General features: G+C 39.1%; 1 non-coding gene across 1 annotated transcript; it reads left to right on the plus strand.

Moving 5' to 3' along the window:
• Positions 1–18,094: 18,094 nt before the first annotated feature.
• Positions 18,095–18,200, plus strand: LOC121994826. The gene has a single exon (XR_006115807.1). It is a non-coding gene; the product is annotated as a small nucleolar RNA R71 (small nucleolar RNA).
• The last annotated feature ends 7,484 nt before the right edge of the window (positions 18,201–25,684 follow it).

Consider the following 25,684-nt stretch of genomic DNA (forward strand, 5'->3'; position numbering starts at 1 on the left):
AGTTATGTACTTTGGTTTCGTCAAACGTCACCCGTAACTGGGTGGACTACAAAGGCGATTACTGGGTATATAACAAATTATGCAGAGGGATGTGAGTGATGTAGATGGGATCTATCCCTCCTATATGACGGGAGAGACATCGGTATTCTTGATAGAGTGAGACCACGAAGTGCATGGCCATGCCCAAATGAGTCAATATAGGATATTGAGCTCATTTGATTTAGTGAGTCTACTTGAAGTTCAAGATTTAGATTGGTCAGAGGATGACACGGTCTATGCCTCACATTGACCAATCTAGATGTTTAGGATAGAAGGACACTTGTCATATATTGTGAGGAGTCACAATTAGTAGTCACAAGGTGATGTTGGATCTCAACATTCTTGTAACTTGGGTAGTAATGATGTGTTACTAGATACCGCTCATTAGTTATGCTCTTAAATGAGTTTAGGGCATTGCCAACGTTACAAGAACCTATAGGGTCACACACTTAGGACAATTAGATGGAGATTAGGTTCATATGATGAACCAAGAGGATTAGATTCATTTGATGAATCAAATTAGATTAAGAGTAATCCTAATTGGGCTAACTTGAGTTGGACTCAAGTGGATTCATGTATTCAATGAGTCTAATTTAGATTATGACTCATTAAATCAACTTAATTTAATGAATTAGATTCATTATATTAAGTTGACTTGAATCAAATGGTTAGATTAGATCAACCATGGAAGAGATTTGGTCAAGTTTGACTTGACTTGAGAGGAAGATTAAAAGTCAAGTTTGACTTGACTTTATGACACCTCATTGGTGAGTTGGCATTGATGTGGACCAATGATATTACTCCACATCATCATGGGTGCCACCTCATGGAAGTTACAAAGCCATTTTCTTTAATAGCTTCACATTAATTGCACTTAATGCAATTTTTTGGGAGTTACACAACTTGAAAGTGGCCGGCCACTTTTGAATGGGAATCAAATTGATTTTCCTCATTCAAGTGCATTATTCCTTCTTCTTCCTCTTGGAGCTCTCTTCCTCTCCCTCTCCTCTTCTTGCCGTGACCTATCAAGGTTCTAGCACACCTTTGTTTAGGTCTTCTCCACCTAAGTTGTCCGTGTGGATACTTCTAGAGGAGTATCTATCTTGATATTCTTGAGATCTGGCACCATTTGGACGAGCGGGAACGCGAAGGGCTTCGCTTCAAAGGTATAACTCTTTTCATGTAGATCTAGGAGTAGATCTAAGGAGAAACTCGTACTCGTAATTTTTGTTTTAAATCTTTTCTTCACACGAGATCCGTTGGCAAGGGTGATTCGGGGTTTCCGCGACGCGAAAACGCGGTTTTCGCGGCCCGAAAAACCCAACATGCTTGTCCTCAAGCAAAACGCTACAAACTATGTTCATGAGTGTCTGGCAGTGTTTCATAATCCCTAGTACATTCGCCTAACTCTATCAATTAGTTTCATTGATAAGCATGATTGTGGAGTTACCTAAGTATGGCCTAAGCATAAGTTCTTTGTGCTCGGTGCAATAAGTAGCTCAGACTCTTCAAGTTTAAAATCTTTGTCCTAGTTAAGTCATCATGCAATTGAGTTCCTAATGTTCCCGGTGATAGGCACTTACCTGCCACACACTTGGTTCGTTTTTCTTAAATTACACAAGGTCTCAAAGGTTACTTCTCGGAATCAAGAGAAACATAACATTCATTTCCCCAGTAACCTAACTCGGTCTCAAAAGGGTGAATTGTTAGTTTCCACTCACGACAACTATTTTTTTATTCCTTATTATTTTTTTTATATTTTTTTGGTGCTATAGTGTAGCACTAATCACACATGCGGAATGCATATGTTGAGATTTAGATTTTTTTCAAACGAGCTTCCATGATCCGAGGTCATCCAGTAACCAAAATGTAAATAAGAAATCACCATGGGAACAAAAGTACTAAACAATTTAGATGAATCATAACTATTCCAAAATATTTCTACTATTCAAGTTTAAGTACTTAAGTGTAGTGTAAATAAGATCCTTAAGGTTACACCAAAACTTATACCAAACTCTGTACAATACTTAGCTTATTTCATGCTACTAGCGATAGAGAAAGGAGATACACTAAACATACTAGCACTATCTTGACGACACATAAACTAAGAAAATGCTAGTCATTTTACTATCAGACAAGTAGCAGAAAAAGTAGAATGTTTGATGTTCTCAAATATGCCTCAAAACTAGAAATATGAATCTCATAAAATGTGAATAAACAAAGAAAAGTGCAAATGAGATGCAAATAAAAATATGAAACTAGTAACATGCGAATAAACAAAACAGACTAATAAAATATGCAAAACAAAATAAAATACAGAAAGAAAAGAAAACTCGACTCGACTCAGGTTGTGCAGACAGACACAACACCCGCCCCAGACTTAGACTTTTCATCGTCCCGATGAAATCAATACGGTGGCGGGGGTGGGGGATTAGGGGGTCCCCGATGTGTGCCAGGGGGAAATCTAGGCATATCAGGAAGATGGCCAATGTGTTGATGATATTGATAAAGGGCATCTACTTGTTGTCTAATGATATCCATATCATCCATAAAATTTTTCATTCTTTCCTGGTCAACCTCATAATCCTGAACGAACTCTGTCACCTGACTATGGAAGTCCCTAATAAACTGAAAATGATCCTGTACCTCCCTAAACTGGTCGTCAGATAACTTGAAGCGACCGTCCAACAATCGATGTTGGGTATTTTACTTCTCGTGAAGGGAGTCTAAAGGGGCACGAAAGTCAGAAAAATCAAACCTAGAGGGTCCCGTACCATATGCAAAAGAGTGCCTAGGAGGCTCCGGATGTCCGGAAGGCTGCAGGAATCCTGATGACGAGGGCTCTTGGTGGTACTTGGTTTCTTCTATAATGGAGGGTACAGTCTCAGGGTGTAAATCAGTAATCACCTAGTTCGCGGGATCGCGAACTGAAGTGCGCTCGGAGCAAGGAAGGGGTAATGGAAAACCATTGTTCCTAGGGAAGGCAAACTCATTCTCATCCCGATAAATCATCTTCATAGCAAGACAAGAATCGATATCGATCTTGTTATTACCATGAATCACCTCTAATCCATCAAGCTTATAACCCAGATTGAATGCTATTTGACTGATCAATCCACCAAACACTATCATCCCAGACGATGCCTTAGCTGCCCTCAACAAAGTTTGCAAGAAATGAAATCTGAAATCAAAATCAACTTTATTCAACATCGGCCAAAGAGAATAGAGTTCTATCTTTCTAATCACCCCATCACTTTCTCCTAAACCAAAGATCGCTTTGCTCATTACTCGGTGAAGGTATCTAAAGGTCGGGTTTTGCATGTGAGATGCCTTGGCTCTAGAGGGTTCATAAGGGTCTTTTGATCTGGTTATTGACGTCCAAAATTCATTCCATCTTATTTCTTCATCAAATCCACGGGTGCCACCAATGGGTAAACCAAAACAATTATTGAAATCACTAAAAGTCCATCGAACTTCTTTATTCATCATCCTAAAAGTTATGACCCCTACATAGTTATCCTCAGAAGAAAATTTAACATCAATCGAGCTCAAAAATTCAAGGACTAGGTGGGGGTAAGTCGACGCATGAGCGTACATAATATCATTCCAATCTAAAGAACTAATCATCCAATCTACATCATCCCTAATTCCTAACATATCTATAGTAATGGGATCCATATATTTAGTGCATGTAATTTTTCTAGCGACGAGGATATCATATCTAGCTTTTTGTTCATGATTTCTAAAAATAATATTGAACTTGTTTTCGTTACCTTCGTCGTGCACCACCCTTTTTCCTTTGCCTTTTGAAGAAGACGCCTTCCCTTTACCTTTGTCACCTCCCGGTGCATCTCCTTTGCCAGATCCACCGCTTCCTCGATGAAGTCTCTTCAAGATCTGTGACATGTTATGCAAGGTTTTGAGGAATTTCTTGTGGAGATTGTAACGCCCGCCCTCCCTGCTAACCCTAAGGGACGGGGCTACGATACTCTATGTACAAATTTTTCTTTTTAAAACAGCGGAAGACTTAAAATAATTCTCTTAGTTTAATAAAAACTTTTCTTTTGTTTTCCCTTTCATCAAATCCGAACTACACTATCATGGCCTCAATAACATGATATCAAAATTAGTAGAAACATAACATCAAGTCACACATACGGTACTACAATTCATGATACCAAAGCATAGTTCTTTAAAAGTTTTTAAGCAGGTTCTTATTTGGTTGCCTAGCCACTGCCACACACATCTCCTTGCCTCTCCTGCTGCTCCTCTAGCTCATCCAGCTTTTTCCTTTATCTGTGGTACAAGGACAGTAAGCTGTGAGCACTCATGGCTCAGTAAGTTCCTTTCCTACTAACTAAAACCGAAAATCATAGTATAATCAAAGAATGTCTTAACATGGCATCATTTCAACTAGTCATGACATAATGTAACATACTCTTTTAAGCATATCATGCAACATGAAGAAATCATAACTAGTCATGGCATATCATAGCGTAAAGCATAGCATGAAGCATAACATAACCGTATCTAATCATGGCATATCGTCATAAGGAGTCATGGCATATCCTACACATGGACATATCATGGAACATAGCATAATCATATCTAACCATGGCATATCATAAATCATCATAAGGTATATGCAATATGATTTTGAAAAAACATGTATCCGAAAAATATGTGTATGTCTCATGATCTTTAAAACAATTTCTTCTTACATATATACTTGAACATAATCTTAACTTAAAGGGGATCCCGGCTATGTACCACTTACATATTGCATGCAACCTATGTAGGTCCAAGGTAGCAAGTCTTGAACCCTACAAGGCAACATACTAGGCCCGAGTCTTACTCCATCGACCTAGGGGCACTTAGGAGCTCATCCCTAACGAGGCCCGAGTCTTATTCCATCGACCCCGGGGCGCTTATGGAGCCCACCCTTGGTACAAGCCATATAAAGTAAAGTACATGTCATACTTATACATATCATACATCATAAAAACATGCATCACTTAGGCACACATCCTATCATAAAAGTATGCATCACTTAGGCATACATCATGTCATAAAAGTATACATCACTTAGGCATACATCATATCATAAAGGTATGCATCACTTAGGCATACATCATGTCATAAAGGTATGCATCACTTAGGCATACATCATACCATAAAAGTATGCATCACTTAGTCATACATCATGTCATAAAGGTATACATCATTAGGCATACATCATACCATAAAAGTATGCATCACTTAGGCATACATCATATCATAACAATATGCATCACTTAGGCATAGATCATAAAAACATGCATATCTTAAGCATAAAGCATATCATCAAGAATGCATAATTTAACCACATAGCATATCATGAAAGCATGCATATTTTAAGCACTAAACATAGCATCAAAGCATGCATAATTTAACCACATATCATAACATAAGCATGCATATTTTCAGCTCATATCATATCATCAAAGCATGAAAAATTAGCCACATATCATAACATAAAGCATGCATATTTTGAACTCATAACATATCGTAGAAATTCTCATCTTGTATAGCTCGCAAGCATACATGTCTAAGCATAAAAGTGTATCATGTGCTCATCCAATCATAAGGAACAATGTAACATGATTAATTTGGGTACTAAGCTTCCTAATCCTTTGGGTTCTTATCTTGGCCGAAACTCTCTTAGGTGCTAATTCAGGTTTTAAACAACATCCAAGCATGTAGAACCTAATTCATCCACATATCATTTTCATAGGAAGTATTATAAACAAGATTTACTTGGACTCTAAGTTCTCCAAGTCCTTAAACCTCATTTGGCCGAACCTTAACAAGTGTGAAACAAGGTTCTAAATGACATAAAGCATGGAAACCTTAACCATATTTATAGCATTTGTTTCAAGGAATATGGTAAGCACAATTGAGTTAGTTCCTAAATCCTTGAAGCCCTTAAAATTATGTCATGGCCGAAACTTACAAGTACTCATTTAGGTTTTCAAGCAAGCATACAAGCATGTGAACTTACTCTAACATCATGTATAAATTTATAAATGGCATCATACAAGTGGTCATGGCCGAAACTTCCCTTAGCATCAATTTAGGTCACTAACAACATATAGCGTGTGATTTTTTTTTATCTTTCTACATTTCATATTTCATGGAGAGTGACATGAGCATGTTCAATGTAAGTTCTAGGGTTTCTAAGGCATGTATCCCTTCATGGCCGAGACTTTAAGGTGTCCATTTGAATCATAGTTAAATGTATAAGCATGTGAACACAATCAACATGTTATCTCAATTTCATAAGAAGCATCTTTAACACATGAGGTCTAAATTTTAAGGTTTCTAGGTCTTTAAACCCTACATGGCCGAACCTCATCAAGCATGGAATTTGTTCAAATGGCATAAAAGCATAGAAAGTCATAACACATTTCATAACATGTATAAAAGTCAAGCACTATAAGCATACATTTAAATTATGTCTTAGGTTTCCTAGGTTTTTCCTTTCTTTATCTCATAGCATATGTTTGGCCGAAAGCTTCCAAGTCTTTAAACTAGATTTTAGGTGGCCTAAAGTATGGAAAACCTAAACAAGTTTTATGGAAAAAATATCAAAGAAACTATACATATAAGTTTGGGTCACAAACAAGCTAGGACCCTTGTGGTCATAATTATCATATATCATGCAACCAATTTTCCTATACTCTAATTAAGCATGGGAGCATCAAACAACATTCATATCTTATTGTCATGGAGGTTTTGAGCATGTAAAAAAAATCTGTTTAAGCTATTCTAAACCATCCACCTTACCATGGCCGAAACATTAAAAGTGATGTTCATGAGTTTCTATCAACATACAAGCATGCAACTCTTTAAGAAACTCTATATTCTATCATATAAACATGGTGAGTTTAAATTCAAAGTCTTCCTAACCCTAAACCCTTCCTTGACCGAAACTTGTGAGTGGGGTACTTTTGGTTCCAAGTAACCTTCAAGTATGAAAACAATAATGGATCCTTAACCATTTATTTAGAGGGTTTTGTGCAAGTTAGGTATACAAATAAATTCCCTAGCCCTTATAAAACCTTTTTGGCCGAAACTCTAGGGTTAGGTACATCTCTAATCCAGCATCACATATATATAAAAATATGAGAGAAAACCTTCTTACAAAGCATAGAAAAATTATCATGAATCAAGGCTTATATTAAACATTCCTAGGATCAACAAGTCCTTTCTTTGGCCGAATTTTCACAACTTTGTTTCTAGGTTTTAAAATCCTCATAAAATCCAAAAACACATTAAAACCACTTGTACCACAGGTGAGGGGATACTTACATCCTTTTCGCTTGTGGTTCTAAAGTGTGGTGATGGAAGAAAGGGTCTCTTCTTCTTGTTCTCCTCCTTTGATTTCCCTTGGTAGCCTTCCTTGTATCCTAGGAGGAACCTTGTTTTGGGGGCCGAAAATGGAGGAGAGGGGGCTGAGGCTCTCGGTGGTGGAGAGGAGAGAATGAGAGAAATGAGAGAAAAATAAAATCTTCTCTTTACATGCTCCCTTTTATGTTAAGGGGGAAGAGGTAGCAAAATTGGTTTTTGCTTTCCTTCTCCCTTAGCCCCTTTTTTTTATTTTTTTTTATTTATTTATTTGTTCTCATCATTCATGATGAAACAAGGGGGAATGAATCCCCTTAATTGTCCTCTTTAAGTCACGGCAAAGGGAGAGGAAGAGGGAGAGAAAAGAAGGAAGGCAAGTTACCTTTCTCTTGCTCTTTTCTTGCTTTCTTTTGGCTAGCTTTTACTCTCATCCTTATCATGAGTTTCCCTCCTTTGCTATCAATATATCATTCCTATCCCAACTGGTTATTACCCATTAATCCTATTATTTACATCATGAGAGGTTCAAGGTTCAATCCTTGACCACTCCCTATTTTTATTTCTTTTTATTTCTTTTTGGTTCAACATTCTACTAATATTTTTCTAAGGAAAATTCATCATTCTCATATTTATCTTAAAAGCTTAGTGGGTGTTACAATACCCCGTACCTCATAAAAAGTTCGTCCTCAAACTTTAAAATAGCTCCGGGTACTTTTGTTTCATATCGTCCTCGCGTTCCCAGGTGGCTTCTTCAAATCGTTGATTCCGCCATAGAACCTTTACTAAGGGTATTTCTTTGTTCCTTAACCTCTTGACTTCTCGGTCCAAGATCTGAATAGGTCTACTTTCGTAACTTAGGTCCTCTTGAACCTGTACCGACTGTGGCTCAATTACTTGATCTGTGCTGGGAGTACACTTCTTGAGCATCGATACATGGAACACATTGTGAATAGCTGCCATGTCTGGAGGTAGTTCTAGTCTGTATGCGACTTGGCCCACTCTTTCTAAAATCCGGTACGGTCCTACGTATCGTGGGCTTAACTTGCTCCTCTTTCCGAATCTCATTATCCCTTTCATGGGGGATACCTTAAGGAATACCAAATCTCCGATGTTGAATTCTAGCGGCCTGCGCCGTTTATCGGCATAATTCTTCTGCCGACTCTGAGCAGTTTCTATTCGTTGGTGGATCTTCTGTATAGCTCGGGTGGTGTCATCAATAAGTTCCGTTCAGAGCCCCATTTCCTTCTTTTAACCACTTATACCAGCATATAGGGGATCTACACTTCCTCCCATACAGAGCTTCGTAAGGTGTCATTCTAATAGTAGCTTGGTAACTATTATTGTAGGCGAATTCTGCCAGGTATAAATATCGGCACAGGCTCTTAACATATCTTCTAATATTTGGTTCACTCTTTCAGTTTGCCCATCGGTCTGAGGGTGGAAAGCTGTACTAAATAACAACTTCGTGCCGAGGGTCTTCTGAACGCACTCCCAAAAGTGTGAAACAAAATGACCGTCTCTATCAGAAATAATGGTCTTAGGAATACCATGTAGCCGAATGATTTCCTTAACATATAACTGAGCTAGTTGTTCAGTTGAATAAGTCATTTTGATCGCCAAAAAGTGTGCGGACTTCGTCAATCTGTCTACAATCACCCATATAGCGTCATATCCGTTTGTCGTCCTGGGAAGACCCGAAATGAAATCCATAGAGATTTCTTCCCATTTATATTCTGGAATTTGGACAGGCTGTAATAATCCGCCCGGTCTCTGGTGTTCAGCTTTTACCCTTTGGCAGATCAGGCAAGTACTGACATACTGAGCCACTTCTCTTTTCATACCAGCCCACCAAAATTTCTTTTTCAGGTCCTGGTACATCTTAGTGGAGCCCGGGTGTATTACATAGGGTGTTGTATGAGCTTCTTCCAGTATTTTCCTTCGCAACTCTGGGTCCTCTAGAATGCATAACCGATCCTTGAGGTATAATATCCCATTGTCCGCGATACGGAACCCGTCATTCTTCCCTTCCAAAGTCTCTTGTTTGATTCTCTGGAGGTTTTGGTCACTGGTTTGCTTTTCCAGTATACTCTCAAATAACGTCGGTGTTATGGTGAGGGTAGAAAGTCGCCCGGACATAGTTTCGACCCAAGGATACGAAACATGTCTCGGTTCCTCGATGGATTCCCATATTGGTTCGTTTCCAGCATTAAGTAAAACTTTAGCATATTGATTGAAATTAGGTAGCTGACCTGAGACGATGGCAGAGGCGTTCGCCACGTCATCCTAAGCGAGAGAGTAGACTCTGGCATTGGTCATAGTGGGAGGGGCCTCCAATCTTCCTTGGCTGATTGAAGTCCCTTCTATGGCAGTATGCATCTGGTGAAGCTGTGCAGGGGTACTCCTATTATGGTTGTTCTGCAGAGGTAGTGCCTGAGACTGAGTAGGGCAATTTCTTGCCAAATGTCCTTCCTTTCCGCAGTTGTAGCACTTTCTGGTGCTTAGGAGACATACTCCAGAATGCATCTTTCCACATGTGGCACACTGAGGGTACTTGGTTTGCTTATTGGCCGGACCACCTTTTGTGTTGTTCCACTGTTTCCTCTTTCCACCTGAGTTTCCTTTCCAGCCAGTTCTGGTATTGTGCGATTTTTATCCTCCAGTCACTGCTTGGTTCTTGCCCTCGTTCATTGCTTTCTGGTAGTGCTCGGTAATCAGGGCACTGCTGACTAGCTCCTCTGCAGTCTGCGGTCTATTAACTCTGCCGGCTACGTTCAGAGCTATCTCGGGTCGGAGCATCTTTAACATTAACCGGACCCTTTCTTTTTCAGTACTGATCAGTTCTGGGCACAGACGTGCTAGGCGGTTGAACTTCTTGACGGCTTCGTTAACTGACAGATCACCTTGCCGGAACTCAGTGAACTCGTCATAGTGCTTGTTGGTCACTTGCATATGGAAGAATTCTTCTAAGAACTCTGTCTCAAAATTCGTCCACTGCATCTGGTTTATTTGTCTTTTCGCCTTTACTCGGTCCCACCACATCTGGGCATCTCCGGTAAGGCAGAACGACGCGCATTTGACCTTCTCGTGTTCAGGCCAGTCCAGTAGTTCCATTATGCTCTCCACGGTCTTGAGCCAGGCTTGCGCATCCCATGGTTCGCAGTTTCCCGAGAAGGCTTTCGGCTTAAGCCTTTGCCACTAAATCAGATAGGCCTCTTGTCGGACCATCGAAGTAGGGGCTGCCGGGGGCACTGGGGCGGCTGTAGGTATAACCGGTAGTGTATGCTGATTTGCCGGTGGGGTAACTGGGTTGCCTTGCTGACCCATTAAGGTAGTGATCAGCTGCTGTTGTTCTGTGATCTGACGCTGGAGGTCTGTGACTACCTATGTTAGGTCTGGTGGAGTCACTGTCCCCTCGGTTCGGCCATTGCGTGTCCTAACCATGTTTATCTAAATAATGACAAATAGACTAGTGTAAGTGGTTATCGTTTATAGCCAATCTAACGTACTGTTTTGTTTCTATCTATTTGTTCTTGTATTATTCCTAACCTACTAATATGTAATCCTAATCTAAATTATAACTAAAAGCATAGAATAAAGCATCAAATATAAGCAAGCAAAACATGAAACTAAAGCATAAGCAAAATAAGGAAAAATAAAGAATAGAGTGACAAACAATATAACATAAGGAAATAAAGCATACGCAATATAGCAAAGAAAATAAAGCATAGGCAATATAACAAGGAAGAAAAATAAAGCATAAGTCATATAACATGAAACTAAGCATAAGCATATAACAAGAAAATTAAGCATAAACATTCTTACTTAGAGCGGCAGGTCGGAGGCTTGATGTGTGTGTAGTGAGCTGGCAATAACTTGGCTCTGATACCAACCTGTAACGCCCGCCCTCCCTGCTAATCCTAAGGGACGGGGCTACGATACTCTATGTACAAATTTTTCTTTTTAAAACAGCGGAAGACTTAAAATAATTCTCTTAGTTTAATAAAAACTTTTCTTTTGTTTTCCATTTCATCAAATCCGAACTACACTATCATGGCCTCAATAACATGATATCAAAATTAGTAGAAACATAACATCAAGTCACACATACGGTACTACAATTCATGATACCAAAGCATAGTTCTTTAAAAGTTTTTAAAGCAGGTTCTTATTTGGTTGCCTAGCCACTGCCACACACATCTCCTTGCCTCTCCTGCTGCTCCTCTAGCTCATCCAGCTTTTTCCTTTATCTGTGGTACAAGGACAGTAAGCTGTGAGCACTCATGGCTCAGTAAGTTCCTTTCCAACTCACTAAAACCGAAAATCATAGTATAATCAAAGAATGTCTTAACATGGCATCATTTCAACTAGTCATGACATAACGTAACATACTCTTTTAAGCATATCATGCAACATGAAGAAATCATAACTAGTCATGGCATATCATAGCGTAAAGCATAGCATGAAGCATAACATAATCGTATCTAATCATGGCATATCGTCATAAGGAGTCATGGCATATCCTACACATGGACATATCATGGAACATAACATAATCATATCTAACCATGGCATATCATAAATCATCATAAGGTATATGCAATATGATTTTAAAAAAACATGTATCCGAAAAACATGTGTATGTCTCATGATCTTTAAAACCATTTCTTCTTACATATATACTTGAACATAATCTCAACTTAAAGGGGATCCCGGCTATGTACCACTTACATATTGCGCGCAACCTATGTAGGTCCAAGGTAGCAAGTCTTGAACCCTACAAGGCAACATACTAGGCCCGAGTCTTACTCCATCGACCTAGGGGCACTTAGGAGCCCATCCCTAATGACGCCCGAGTCTTATTCCATCGACCCCGGGGCGCTTATGGAGCCCACCCTTGGTACAAGCCATATAAAGTAAAGTACATGTCATACTTATACATATCATACAACATAAAAACATGCATCACTTAGGCACACATCCTATCATAAAAGTATGCATCACTTAGGCATACATCATGTCATAAAAGTATGCATCACTTAGGCATACATCATATCATAAAGGTATGCATCACTTAGGCATACATCATGTCATAAAGGTATGCATCACTTAGGCATACATCATACCATAAAAGTATGCATCACTTAGGCATACATCATGTCATAAAGGTATGCATCACTTAGGCATACATCATACCATAAAAGTATGCATCACTTAGGCATACATCATATCATAACAATATGCATCACTTAGGCATAGATCATAAAAACATGCATATCTTAAGCATAAAGCATATCATCAAGCATGCATAATTTAACAACATAGCATATCATGAAAGCATGCATATTTTAAGCACTAAACATAGCATCAAAGCATGCATAATTTAACCACATATCATAACATAAGCATGCATATTTTCAGCTCATATCATATCATTAAAGCATGAAAAATTTACCCACATATCATAACATAAAGCATGCATATTTTGAACTCATAACATATCGTAGAAATTCTCATCTTGTATAGCTCGCAAGCATACATGTCTAAGCATAAAAGTGTATCATATGCTCATCCAATCATAAGGAACAATGTAACATGATTAATTTGGGTACTAAGCTTCCTAATCCTTTGGGTTCTTATCTTGGCCGAAACCCTCTTAGGTGCCAATTCAGGTTTTAAACAACATCCAAGCATGTAGAACCTAATTCATCCACATATCATTTTCATAGGAAGTATTATAAACAAGATTTACTTGGACTCTAAGTTCTCCAAGTCCTTAAACCTCATTTGGCCGAACCTTAACAAGTGTGAAACAAGGTTCTAAATGACATAAAGCATGGAAACCTTAACCATATTTATAGCATTTGTTTCAAGGAATATGGTAAGCACAATTGAGTTAGTTCCTAAATCCTTGAAGCCCTTAAAATTATGTCATGGCCGAAACTTACAAGTACTCATTTAGGTTTTCAAGCAAGCATACAAGCATGTGAACTTACTCTAACATCATGTATAAATTTATAAATGGCATCATACAAGTGGTCATGGCCGAAACTTCCCTTAGCATCAATTTAGGTCACTAACAACATATAGCATGTGAATTTTTTTTAGCTTTCTACATTTCATATTTCATGGAGAGTGACATGAGCATGTTCAATGTAAGTTCTAGGGTTTCTAAGGCATGTATCCCTTCAGGGACGAGACTTTAAGGTGTCCATTTGAATCATAGTTAAATGTATAAGCATGTGAACACAATCAACATGTTATCTCAATTTCATAAGAAGCATCTTTAACACATGAGGTCTAAATTTTAAGGTTTCTAGGTCTTTAAACCCTACATGGCCGAACCTCATCAAGCATGGAATTTGTTCAAATGGCATAAAAGCATAGAAAGTCATAACACATTTCATAACATGTATAAAAGTCAAGCACTATAAGCATACATTTAAATTGTGTCTTAGGTTTCCTAGGTTTTTCCTTTCTTTATCTCATAGCATATGTTTGGCCGAAACCTTCCAAGTCTTTAAACTAGGTTTTAGGTGGCCTAAAGTATGGAAAACCTAAACAAGTTTTATGGAAAAAATATCAAAGAAACTATACATATAAGTTTGGGTCACAAACAAGCTAGGACCCTTGTGGTCATAATTATCATATATCATGCAACCAATTTTCCTATACTCTAATTAAGCATGGGAGCATCAAACAACTTTCATATCTTATTGTCATGGAGGTTTTGAGCATGTAAAAAAAATCTGTTTAAGCTATTCTAAACCATCCACCTTACCATGGCCGAAACATTAGAAGTGATGTTCATGAGTTTCTATCAACATACAAGCATGCAACTCTTTAAGAAACTCTATATTCTATCATATAAACATGGTGAGTTTAAATTCAAAGTCTTCCTAACCCTAAACCCTTCCTTGACCGAAACTTGTGAGTGGGGTACTTTTGGTTCCAAGTAACCTTCAAGTATGAAAACAATAATGGATCCTTAACCATTTATTTAGAGGGTTTTGTGCAAGTTAGGTATACAAATAAATTCCCTAGCCCTTATAAAACCTTTTTGGCCGAAACTCTAGGGTTAGGTACATCTCTAATCCAGCATCACATATATATAAAAATATGAGAGAAAACCTTCTTACAAAGCATAGAAAAATTATCATGAATCAAGGCTTATATTAAACATTCCTAGGATCAACAAGTCCTTTCTTTGGCCGAATTTTCACAACTTTGTTTCTAGGTTTTAAAATCCTCATAAAATCCAAAAACACATTAAAACCACTTGTACCACAGGTGAGGGGATACTTACCTCCTTTTCTCTTGTGGTTCTAAAGTGTGGTGATGGAAGAAAGGGTCTCTTCTTCTTGTTCTCCTCCTTTGATTTCCCTTGCTAGCCTTCCTTGTATCCTAGGAGGAACCTTGTTTTGGGGGCCGAAAATGGAGGAGAGGGGGCTGAGGCTCTCGGTGGTGGAGAGGAGAGAATGAGAGAAATGAGAGAAAAATAAAATCTTCTCTTTACATGCTCCCTTTTATGTTAAGGGGGAAGAGGTAGCAAAATTAGTTTTTGCTTTCCTTCTCCCTTAGCCCCCTTTTTTTTATATTTTATTTTATTTATTTATTTGTTCTCATCATTCATGATGAAACAAGGGGGAATGAATCCCCTTAATTGTCCTCTTTAAGTCACGGCAAAGGGAGAGGAAGAGGGAGAGAAAAGAAGGAAGGCAAGTTGCCTTTCTCTTGCTCTTTTCTTGCTTTCTTTTGGATAGCTTTTACTCTCATCCTTATCATGAGTTTCCCTCCTTTGCTATCAATATATCATTCCTATCCCAACTGGTTATTACCCATTAATCCTATCATTTACATCATGAGAGGTTCAAGGTTCAATCCTTGACCACTCCCTATTTTTATTTCTTTTTATTTCTTTTTGGTTCAACATTCTACTAATATTTTTCTAAGGCAAATTCATCATTCTCATATTTATCTTAAAAGCTTAGTGGGTGTTACAGAGATGGGTATTGAGGATGGAAGAGGAGGAGAAGGAAGGAAAAATAGGGAAGTTTCTTCTCTCTTTCTGGATTTGTGGCTTGAAGAAGTGTTAGATCTAGATGTAGATCTAAGTAAAAATGAGCTCTAGAGGTGGAAATTAGGGTTTGATGAGGTGTAGTGGGGAGGAGAAGGCTTTTTGGGAGAGAAGAAGATGGAAATTAGGGCTTTTGGAGGAGTAGGAGGTGCACATAGGTAGGGGCACGACCGTGTCTTATAGACACGGCCGGGTTAGGTGGGATTCTGCACGGCCGTACCGATTGGCACGACCTCCTCTTTTCTCCCCTCGACCAAGGTCGCACAGCCGTGCCAATTGGCATGACCCATTCCTCCTTCTTCTCTGCATACGTCGCATGACCGTGCCAATTGGCACGGCCTGAGTCTTCTCCCTCTCTGGCGGTCTCGCACGGCCGTGCCGATTGGCACGACCCATGTTCTTCTTTTCTTTGCATAAGCCACATGACCGTGCAAGGTTGCACGGCCTGTGGCCTTCATCCCTCTGTTGGCTTCGCCCGGCCATGTGGGGTTATACGACCAACTCCTTTAAACTCACGGTGATTCACCTTTCGCCATTTTGGTTCCTCTGACGCCCCCACGCCCATGAAATGCTCACGGCCAACTCGTGGAGGCCTGCACATCCTGAAAATGAATACCCAAAAAAAATAAAGAAATAATAAAAGTACTCACCTCGGACTTACTAAAGAAATAAAATGATAAAAGGAATGATAAACTAAAATGAAAACCCTTGGGTTGCCTCCCAAGAAGCGCTTATTTTAGGTCTTTAGCTCGACCCCGATTCAGCTAATGAGGACTAAACCCGTGGAAGCACGGCTCTACTCCTAGGGTTAATGCTCCAGTCTGTGCCTTTAGTTTCGCTCGTGCAGGACAAATGTGTTTCTTATTGCTCGCTGGAGGGGAACTCTCATGGAAACTGCACTCCTCGACTTTGTGTAAGTTGATCTTGCTAGAATTTCCCTGAGAAGAGGGGTCGCAGATGGAGAAATCAGACAAATCAAATTCAATCTTTTCTTTGCCGATCTTCAAGGATAACTTGTGACTTTTCACATCAATGATGGCTCCAGCTATCGTAAGGAATGGTCTTCCAAGGATGATCGGTATCTTGGGATCCTCCTCCATATCCAAGATAATGAAATCTGTGGGAATGATACATCCACCCACTTCTACTAGCACATCTTCCACTATTCCCATTGGGTATCTACATGAATGGTCAGCTAATTACAGTACCATAGTAGTCAGTTTAATGTTCTGGAGCCCCAGCTTCTTACATAAAGAGTATGGAAGTAGGCTAACACTGGCCCCCAAGTCGCAGAAAGCTCTCTGTATGAGTTCAGAACCAATTTTGCACGGTATGGAAAATTTCTTGGATCCTGAAGTTTTGGTGGAATATTTTCTATAAGTAGAGCGCTGCAATTCTCTGTTAATGCTACGATCTCGAAGTCGCCCTTCTGCCTCCTGTTAGATAAAATACCCTTTAAGAACTTTGTGAACTTTGGCATTTGGTGTAGTGCATCTATCAGTGGTACTTCTACATAAATTTCCTTAATCTTCTTCAGGAATCGATTGAACTCTTCATCCTTCTGGGATGTTATCAGTTTCTGAGGAAAAGGAATCGTCTGACTTTGTGGGGGAATTTGAAGACTTCCTTCAATTTTCTTAGTAACCTCCTCTCCATCCCTATTTTGGGTCTGATTGAGCATTAGGGGAGAGGGCTCTTCTTTCAAGTCAGGTCCTTTCTGAATAATGATTTGGGGGTCTCCCACAGTTTGTCCGCTCCTCAGCTCGATGTGGTTGTAGTGTTCCACTGGGTTTATATCTGTCTTCCCTGGAAATATTCCCTGTACTATTGAGATGGACTGGACTATCTGGGCTATCTGGCTGTCTTGCATCTTTTGATGTTTCTCAGAATTTTCCATTCTTTGAGTTAATAGTTTGATCTCATTCTTCATCTCTTTTTGCTCTGAGAGAGCTTCTTCAAGCATCTTTTCAATTTTGGATAATTGTGAAGGTTGCTATTGAAAAGTCTATTGCCCAGATGGGTAGTCCTGCTGCCCAGGTGAGTAGCTCTATTGTCCAGGTTGATAGCTTTGTTTTGCTGGCCCTTGGTTCTGATTATTCCGGTATGAGAAGTTTGGGTGATGCCTCCAACATGGATTGTATATGTTGGAGTACAGATCGTTTTACCTTTGGTTGTAGTTGACTATCGCATCACGCTGCTCAAGTTGATTTATCTGTGCTTGAATTGGCCCTAGGGGCAGGTATCTTGAGCATGATCCGTACTTCCGCAAGTTTCACAAACACAAACTATCGCATTGGTCGTGTTATTGTTATTTCCCATGGCCTCAAACTTCTTGGTCAGAGCGTCTAGCTTTGCAGACATGAGAGTGACTGCATCTACGTTGAATTTTCCTGACACTTTTATTAGATTCCCTGAGAAAGATCCACCAGATCTTTCTGATGCCCACTAATGGTGATTTTGCGCCACATTCTCTATGATCTCTTTAGCTTCATCAAGGCTCTTGTTCATCAGTGCTCCTCCTGCTGCAGAATCGAGGGATACCTTCATGTGATAGTTGTTCCATTGTAAAAGGTGTGTAGAACCAACCATTTCTCAAGGCCATGATGGGGGCACTGTCTCAGCATATTTTTGAACCTGTCCCAGGCTTTAAATAATGATTCTGAGTCTATCTGTTTAAAGCTTGCAATCAAATTCCTCATATGAGCAGTTTTGCTTGGTGGATAGAATTTGTCCAGGAATTTTTGCTCACACTGCTCCCAAGATGTAATGCTGTTTGCTGAAAGGGAATTTAGCCACTGCTTGGCTCTGTCTTTCAGGGAGAATCCGAAGAGCAAAAACCTTACTGATTCTGGAGGGACTTCGTTCACTTTCATGGCACCACAGATCTCGTAGAAAAGCTCTAAGTGGTGGTTTGGATCATCGTGTGGTCCTCCTCCAAATTGATTCTGCTGAACCATGTGAATTACTGCAGGCTTGATTTCAAAATTGTTAGCTTCGATTGGCAGTCCAGTGATGCTAGACCGAACCCCTCGTGCATAAGGTGCTGCATAATCCTTCAACAATTTATCAGCCATCTCTGAAGATTCTTGTACTTCTTGAAATACTTTTTGAAGGTTTCTTCTTCTCAAGAAGGTTCTATCGATCTCTCGATAGAACGGTAGAAGTTGTCCTGAAAGATTAGCTCTTCGCATGCAAAAAAATATAATATGAAATATAGTAAAGAAGAAGAGATGAAATAATATTATTTTTGGTGTTTTAATAAAATTGCAGAAGGTAAAGAAAAATAAGAATAAAATTATTTATCTCTAAATGTAAAATATTAGAAAAAGGAAAGATAAAGGAAAAGAAAACAAAGTCTAGTCTAATCTAATATGATTATCACTAATGTTATAGACGCAGTCTCCGGCAACGGCGTCAAAAACTTGTTACGATTCCGCAAGTGCACGGATTCGTCATCAATAATAAAGATTATTGATCCTAAGAGGACTGGTTATAAGCACTAGTGATGGCACACTTAGGATTAGCTACACTATCGATGGTTGTAAGTAATCTAAGAAAAGAGATTGGGAAGCGAAAATGAGAACTAGCAACGAGAAGCAATTAACTTGGTTTATGAAGAGTTCTAGGAGTTCGGTTTCATTGTGGTGGTATTGATGTATCACATACTATCCTATACTCATTGTCCATCAGCATGCATTCACCAGAGGCTAAAGCAACTATCCTTAAGCACCAAACAAAGACGATCCCTATGAAATCCTATTACGATTAACCCCTGTCACTAGGGTGCCTGGGTAGATCATAAGGGCACAACTCTAATTTATGTTATCAAGGATATAATTAAGGAACTTCGTTTGGTCTCTTACTTCCTAGTGAAGGAGTCTCCTCTCCTTTCAAGGAAGTACCCTAGATGTCCGTGAATGGGTTACCCCTGACACTAGGACCCCTCGGGTGTGTAATCTAAGATATTCCCTCTACGAGGTTGACAATTCCTACACAATCAATCAACACGATATAGAGATTGAGTAGTTGAAACAAAGCAAGCAAAATCATCCAATGAATATAAGCATAATACGAGTCTTACATCAAAACCAATCCACAATTACTCCCTCAACTTAGAACAAGGACTCTACTCCATAGATGCCGGAGAAAAACCCAAAGACATGGTGTATTTAAACATACAATTCTCAAACACAAAGAGAGAAAGAAGAAGTATGCTTATGCAATGACGACGAGTGATCTTCAGATCCAATCCTTTGCTTCTGGAGTTGATGTGGTGATGAAAGATCGCTGGACCGATATCTTATATGGCGTAGAACAACACCAAAGTGATTCTCCTCTTGACGACTCGCTTCCCGGCTCTCCCCCCTTGAGGAAAAGGGTTAAAAACTCTTTTATAGGCTAAGACGCGGCTGCGGCGGCACGGCCGTGTAAGGATGGCACGGTCGTGCCCTTCTTTGTCTCTGGCTGTGCTGCACGGCCGTGCTAATTGCCACGACCGTGTGACTCCGGGCTCGGCTCCTAGGACACAGCCGTGCAGGGTTGCACGATCGTGTGTTGCATGGTTGCGGTCATGGGAGGGCACGGTCGTGCAGAGTTGCACGACCGTTCCATGCTTGGTTGCTAGTTGTGAGTCACGACCGTGTAGGGTTCCACGACTGTGCTCTGATCCCTCTATGGAATGGCCACACGGTCGTGCAAGGTTGCACGGTCGTGCTCTCTGCTTTGTTCCGGTGTGTCGACAATCACCATTTTCGCTCCAAAAGTTGTCTCTGTCAAGAAAAAACCAAACAAAGAGCAGATATATGAACAAAAGAGTATATATGATGAATACATAATAAAAGGGGCGATAATGCAAGGAATATATACGTATAAAGCAAGTGAATGTGCGTTAAAACATGCATAAACGATCAAAATATTTACACACATCGGTTGTGAGCTACTATTTATAATTTATAAGGAACTGATAACATGATCTTCTGTGTGACACCACACACCATATTATCTACAATATAAATTAAATGGACAACTGCATTTAACTAAACGCAGATATTTGACCAATGTGATTCTCATTTCAAAATAAATGTTTATACAAAAAGCTAGGCTTTTAGTATACATTCTAACAATCTCCCACTTATACTAAAAGACTATACTGCTATATATGCTACCATACTTCTGATCCCCCATCCCCTCAACATGCTCATCAAAAACTCTCGCTAAAAGGGCCTTAGTGAAAGGATCTGCCAGGTTATCTTCTGATGTAATCTTGGCGACAATAACTTCTCCTCGCTTTACGATGTCTCATATCAGGTAGTACTTGCACTCAATGTGTTTACTTGCCTTATGGGCTCGTGGTTCCTTCGATTTTGCTACTACACCACTATTATCATAATAAATTGTGATAATTTTGGGCAAACCAGAAATCACATCTAAGTCCATCAAGAAGTTTCTGTGCCATACAGCTTCTTTGGCTATCTCAGAGGCTGCCACATACTCAGCTTTCATGGTGGAGTTCAAAACACATTTCTGCTTAACACTCCTCCATGCTATGGCTCCACCTCCCAAAGTAAACACATACCCTGAGGTTGACTTACTATTGTCCCTATCTGATTGGAAGTCCGAGTCTGTGTAACCCACAGGGAGTAAATCATCTGTCTGGTAGACTAGCATATAATCTCTAGTCCTTTTCAGGTACTTCAATATATGCTTTACGACAATCCAATGTCCTTGTCCTTGGTTACTTTGATATCTGCTAACCATGTCCACTACAAAATAGATATTCGATCTCGTACATAGCATCGCATACATTAGGCTTCCTACAGCCGAAGCATAAGGAACTTCCTTCTTATCCTTTATTTCCTTTGATGTTTTAGGAGACATCTCTTTAGATAAAGGTACTTCATGCCGTAAAGGTAGAAAACCTTTCTTGGAGTTTTGCATGCTAAAACTAACTAGAATAGTATCGATGTATGAAGCTTGGGATAAGCACAACATTCTTTTCTTGTGATCCCTTATTACTTTGATCCCGAGAATAAGTCCACATTCTCCCAAATCCTTCATATCAAACTTCTTGAACAACCATACCCTTACATCTGACAACACTTTGACATTGTTGCCAATGAGAAAAATGTTATCTACGTATAGTACAAGAAATACTATCATGTTTCCGTCACTTTTCTTATATACACAAGACTCATCCGGACACTGAATGAATCCATAAGACTGGATTACTTCATCAAACCAGATGTTCCAAGATCTCGAAGCTTGCTTCAGTCCATAAATGGACCGATTGAGCTTACAAATAAGATTCTCTTTTCCCTTTGCAATGAACCCCTCTGGTTGCTTCATATGGATATTTTTTCTTCAAGACTTCCGTTAAGGAAAGCTGTCTTGACATCCATTTGTCAAACCTCATAATCCATATGAGCAGCAATAGATAAAAGAATTTGGATAGACTTGAGCATGACTACTGACGAAAAAGTTTCCTCATAATTGATTCCCTCTTTCTAAGTATACGCCTTCGCAACAAGCCTCACTTTATAGGTTTTCACCTTCCTGTCTTTCCCTCTTTTCCTTTTGTAGACCCATTTACTGTAACATCCCAAATTTTCCTATTTCGAGTTCTAAATATCCTTAAAAATATTTAGAAATGCTTTTAAAATATTCTAGAGTTTTTTAGAAATTTTTAGAGTATTTTTATGTAATTTTTGGAGTTCGTTTGATATTTTTACCAAGAGGAAGAAGTTTAAAAAAAAAAAAAAAAAGTGTTGAAGCGGGGTTTTGAACCCAAGACCTCGGACTTAGCCCGAGTGTTAACCGAAACCAACCAGCCAACTGGTCTGCGACCTGTTTATGAAGATATATGGGATGAAATATATATAAGCAGTATTTAGGAACGTTTAAATAAATTGAAAATAAAAGTGCGCGGCTGAGGAATCGAAGCTGCGACCTGGGATTTGGTTAAAGCCGGGCTGACCAAGTGTGCTAGCGATGGTTTGTTATTAAAGAAGGAGAAAAATTCTATTTAAGCAGTAGTTAGGGAACAGAGAATAAATAGGAAATAAAATGGTTGCAGCCGAGACTTGAACCCACGAGTCGGGTCTTAAGCAGAACGCAGCCCACCAACAGACCAGCAGAACTTTTCTTAACTAAACCTATATCAAAATATATTTAAGTAGTACTAGTTAACAGAAACCTTAGGGTATTAAAAGGAAGAACTTAGGGATTAATCATGAAACCTAAATTCTTTTCTCCCCTTTCTCTCGGCGACGGCGTTTTCTCTCGGGCGAAAAACGCAGCCGAGCTTTAGGGCGTCTCCGGTGGCCGGCCAACGACTCATCCAAAGGCTTCTTCATCTCCTTGTGATCCTTTCGTCGAGGAGGAGCCGTGAGCACAAGGAGGGACTGAAAGCTCGAGTTCTCCGAAGCCCTAGTTGCCTCCTTTCGGCTGTGAGTCCAAGAACACGAAGGTAAGTCGCTGCTCACCTGCAGTAGGATAGTAACGGATTTCTATCTCCTTTGTTTTCGAGTTTTTTCTGTGATAATTGTCGGTTTAGGGTTTTTGCCGTGAGTTGCTTGTTTCAGATTTGATCAGGATGTATAGTTAGGCATGTGGTTTATTTTCCGAAGCATGAAGTAGGGAGCAAGGAATTTATATTGCTGCCGTGAGTTGCTGTGCAGTTCAGAATTTACTGTTCTAAGCAATGAGCATGAAGAACAATTAGAGTTTTAGGTTTCCAGTAGCAAATTGTTACAGTAGAAATTCCTTCATTAATTTCCTTGAGATAGCATGAGTATATAGGAAGGATTTGGTATAGATATTGGAGAACTTGCTTGAAATCAATTTGTTTTCATTGGTTTATGTAGATTTATACTGTGAATAATCTGTTTTGAAGGAAGTTAGTGAAGGTTCTGTTGCGGCTTTATTTTGGTATAGCGGTTTTGATTTCTATAGAACAGATTTGAGAAGTTTTGAATCTGAATTATGTTCCTTGCATGGCTTCCACTAAATTGTTGGTTTGGGTTAGTTTCAATAGTTAGGAATGGTTCGAGGTTTTGATTTCTCCTTAGTGTTCTGTTGTAGCATTAGGGTTTTGGAATTCATGCCGTGAATATAACTAGCCTTGTATTTGGAAGCATTGTAGATTGAGCAGAGTTATTCAAGTGAGCATTTATATTCATTCAAGTAGAAGTAGGCATGAACAGATTCATTCAAGTGTGTATTTATATATTCATTCAGTTCCTTTGCTATTTGGATTTAGTAAATAACATGAACATGTGCAGATTTAGATTTCTAGTTCCTTTTCTATTGGAATAACATGAGCAGATTTCTAGTTTCTTATGTTATTAGATGTGCATGAGTAGCCTTCCTTCTAAAACAATCAGTTTCTAGTATCTTTAGAGCTTAATATGCAGAATTCCATTAGCATAGTAGGTAGATTTTCGATTTGAGCATTTTAAAGTTAGAATTCGCTTAAACATTTCAGTTTCTTTTAAAGGAAGTATTCTTTTAGAAGTATTAACAAGTATAAGAAGATAAAGAAAAGAAAGAAAAAGGCCAAGGCTTTAAGTAGATCCCAAAGTCAAGACTTTAGGGATTTTGGCACACAAGGTGCTAAAGAAAATGCCGAGGCATTATATAGAAGTATTAAAAGATAACAAGTATTTTACTTTTATCAGTGGCACTGTGCTGGACTCTCTGTCCTTGGGCTGGGCTCCCATAGTCGTCCCTAAATTTAGATAACCTAGTAGTAACGACACGAAGACGGTCGCCAAATGGGCCGCCAAATGGGCCGCCGAATGGGTCGGGTCGTTACAAAAGTAAAAGCACAGTTGCCGGGCCCAAGAAGAAGTTGATTATTATTTTGAAGTATTATAAGTATAAGTTTTTGAACAAGTAAAGCAAGTTTTACATAAGTATAAAGTATTAAAGAATAAGTCTTTAAGCAAGTGAAATAAGATTCAGAAGGTGTTTAGAATTCAGTAAGTTTAGTCCTTTATGCTAGCATGATTGTATAGATTTACTTTACATGTTTAGCCTTTCAGTATGTTTCTTTCACTAGTAGATGAGCATGAGTAGATTTCCTTTTGAGCATTCAGTTTTAGATTTCAGTAAATCCTCATGCATATCGAGATTTTGTGAGTTAGATAGCGCTTACCAAGCAAATTTTGCTTATAGACTACACTTCCTCTTACTGCAGATACAGGAAAGAAAAAGATATAGAAAGGAAGGCGACAAGGAGGTGTTTGAAGGATGTGTGATGCCAGGACTATGGAAGCCTTGGGACTAGGAAAGAAGTTTTAATTTTAGTTTCCGCATTTTAGTTATTGTAAACATTTGAGTTGTATTTTAAGTTCATGTCATTTGAGATTATCCTGTTTAGATTGCATGTAGGATGAGTTCAGTTTAGTAAGTTGATATTTGTGTGTTTGATACTTATTTAACTGTGTGGGTGTTTGATAAATGTTCCAGCCGCCTGTGGCTGATGTATACTATGCTTGTATCTTGGTTTATGGTCACCGGTAGAAGGGAGACTCTGTCGAAATTTTTCGGTAGGGTTTCCATGGGATTTTTTTAATCATACCGGTTAAGTAGAGTTAGTAGTTAAGTAACGGTCATCCTTAGAGTGTTGTAGTAGTAAGAAGGGTGATCGTTACATTTACATCCAATGGTTTTTACACCATTTAGTGGTTCTACAAGCTCCTAGACTTGATTAGAATACATAGATTCTATTTCAGAGTTCATTGCACTTTGCCAAGATGCTGCATCTTTATCTTGGAGTGCTTCATCATATGTCCAGGGATCAGGTTCATGTTCACCGGGGATCAAGTCCGAAGACTCTCCCAAAAATATGAATCTATCAGGTTGCCAAACAACCCTCCCACTACGACGAGGCACTACCTGTAATTGTGCATTATTTGTGACACGTGTTGTAGTTTCTTGTGGTATCTCATCTTGTACCGTTAGTACTAAATTAGATGTATCCTCTCTTATTTCCTCAAGAATAATTTTACACATGGGCTTGTGGTTCATTACATAATTCTCTTCTAAAAATTGGGCATTGGTGCTAACAATGACCTTCTGATCTTTGGAACTATAAAACAAACCACCTTTCGTTCATTTAGGATAACCCACAAACAAATGAACTTCTGTACGTGATTCCAACTTATCAGCATCTCCCTTCAGCAC

This window comes from Zingiber officinale, chromosome 1B, assembly GCF_018446385.1.
Source record: "Zingiber officinale cultivar Zhangliang chromosome 1B, Zo_v1.1, whole genome shotgun sequence".
Classification (NCBI taxonomy): Eukaryota; Viridiplantae; Streptophyta; class Magnoliopsida; order Zingiberales; family Zingiberaceae; genus Zingiber; species Zingiber officinale.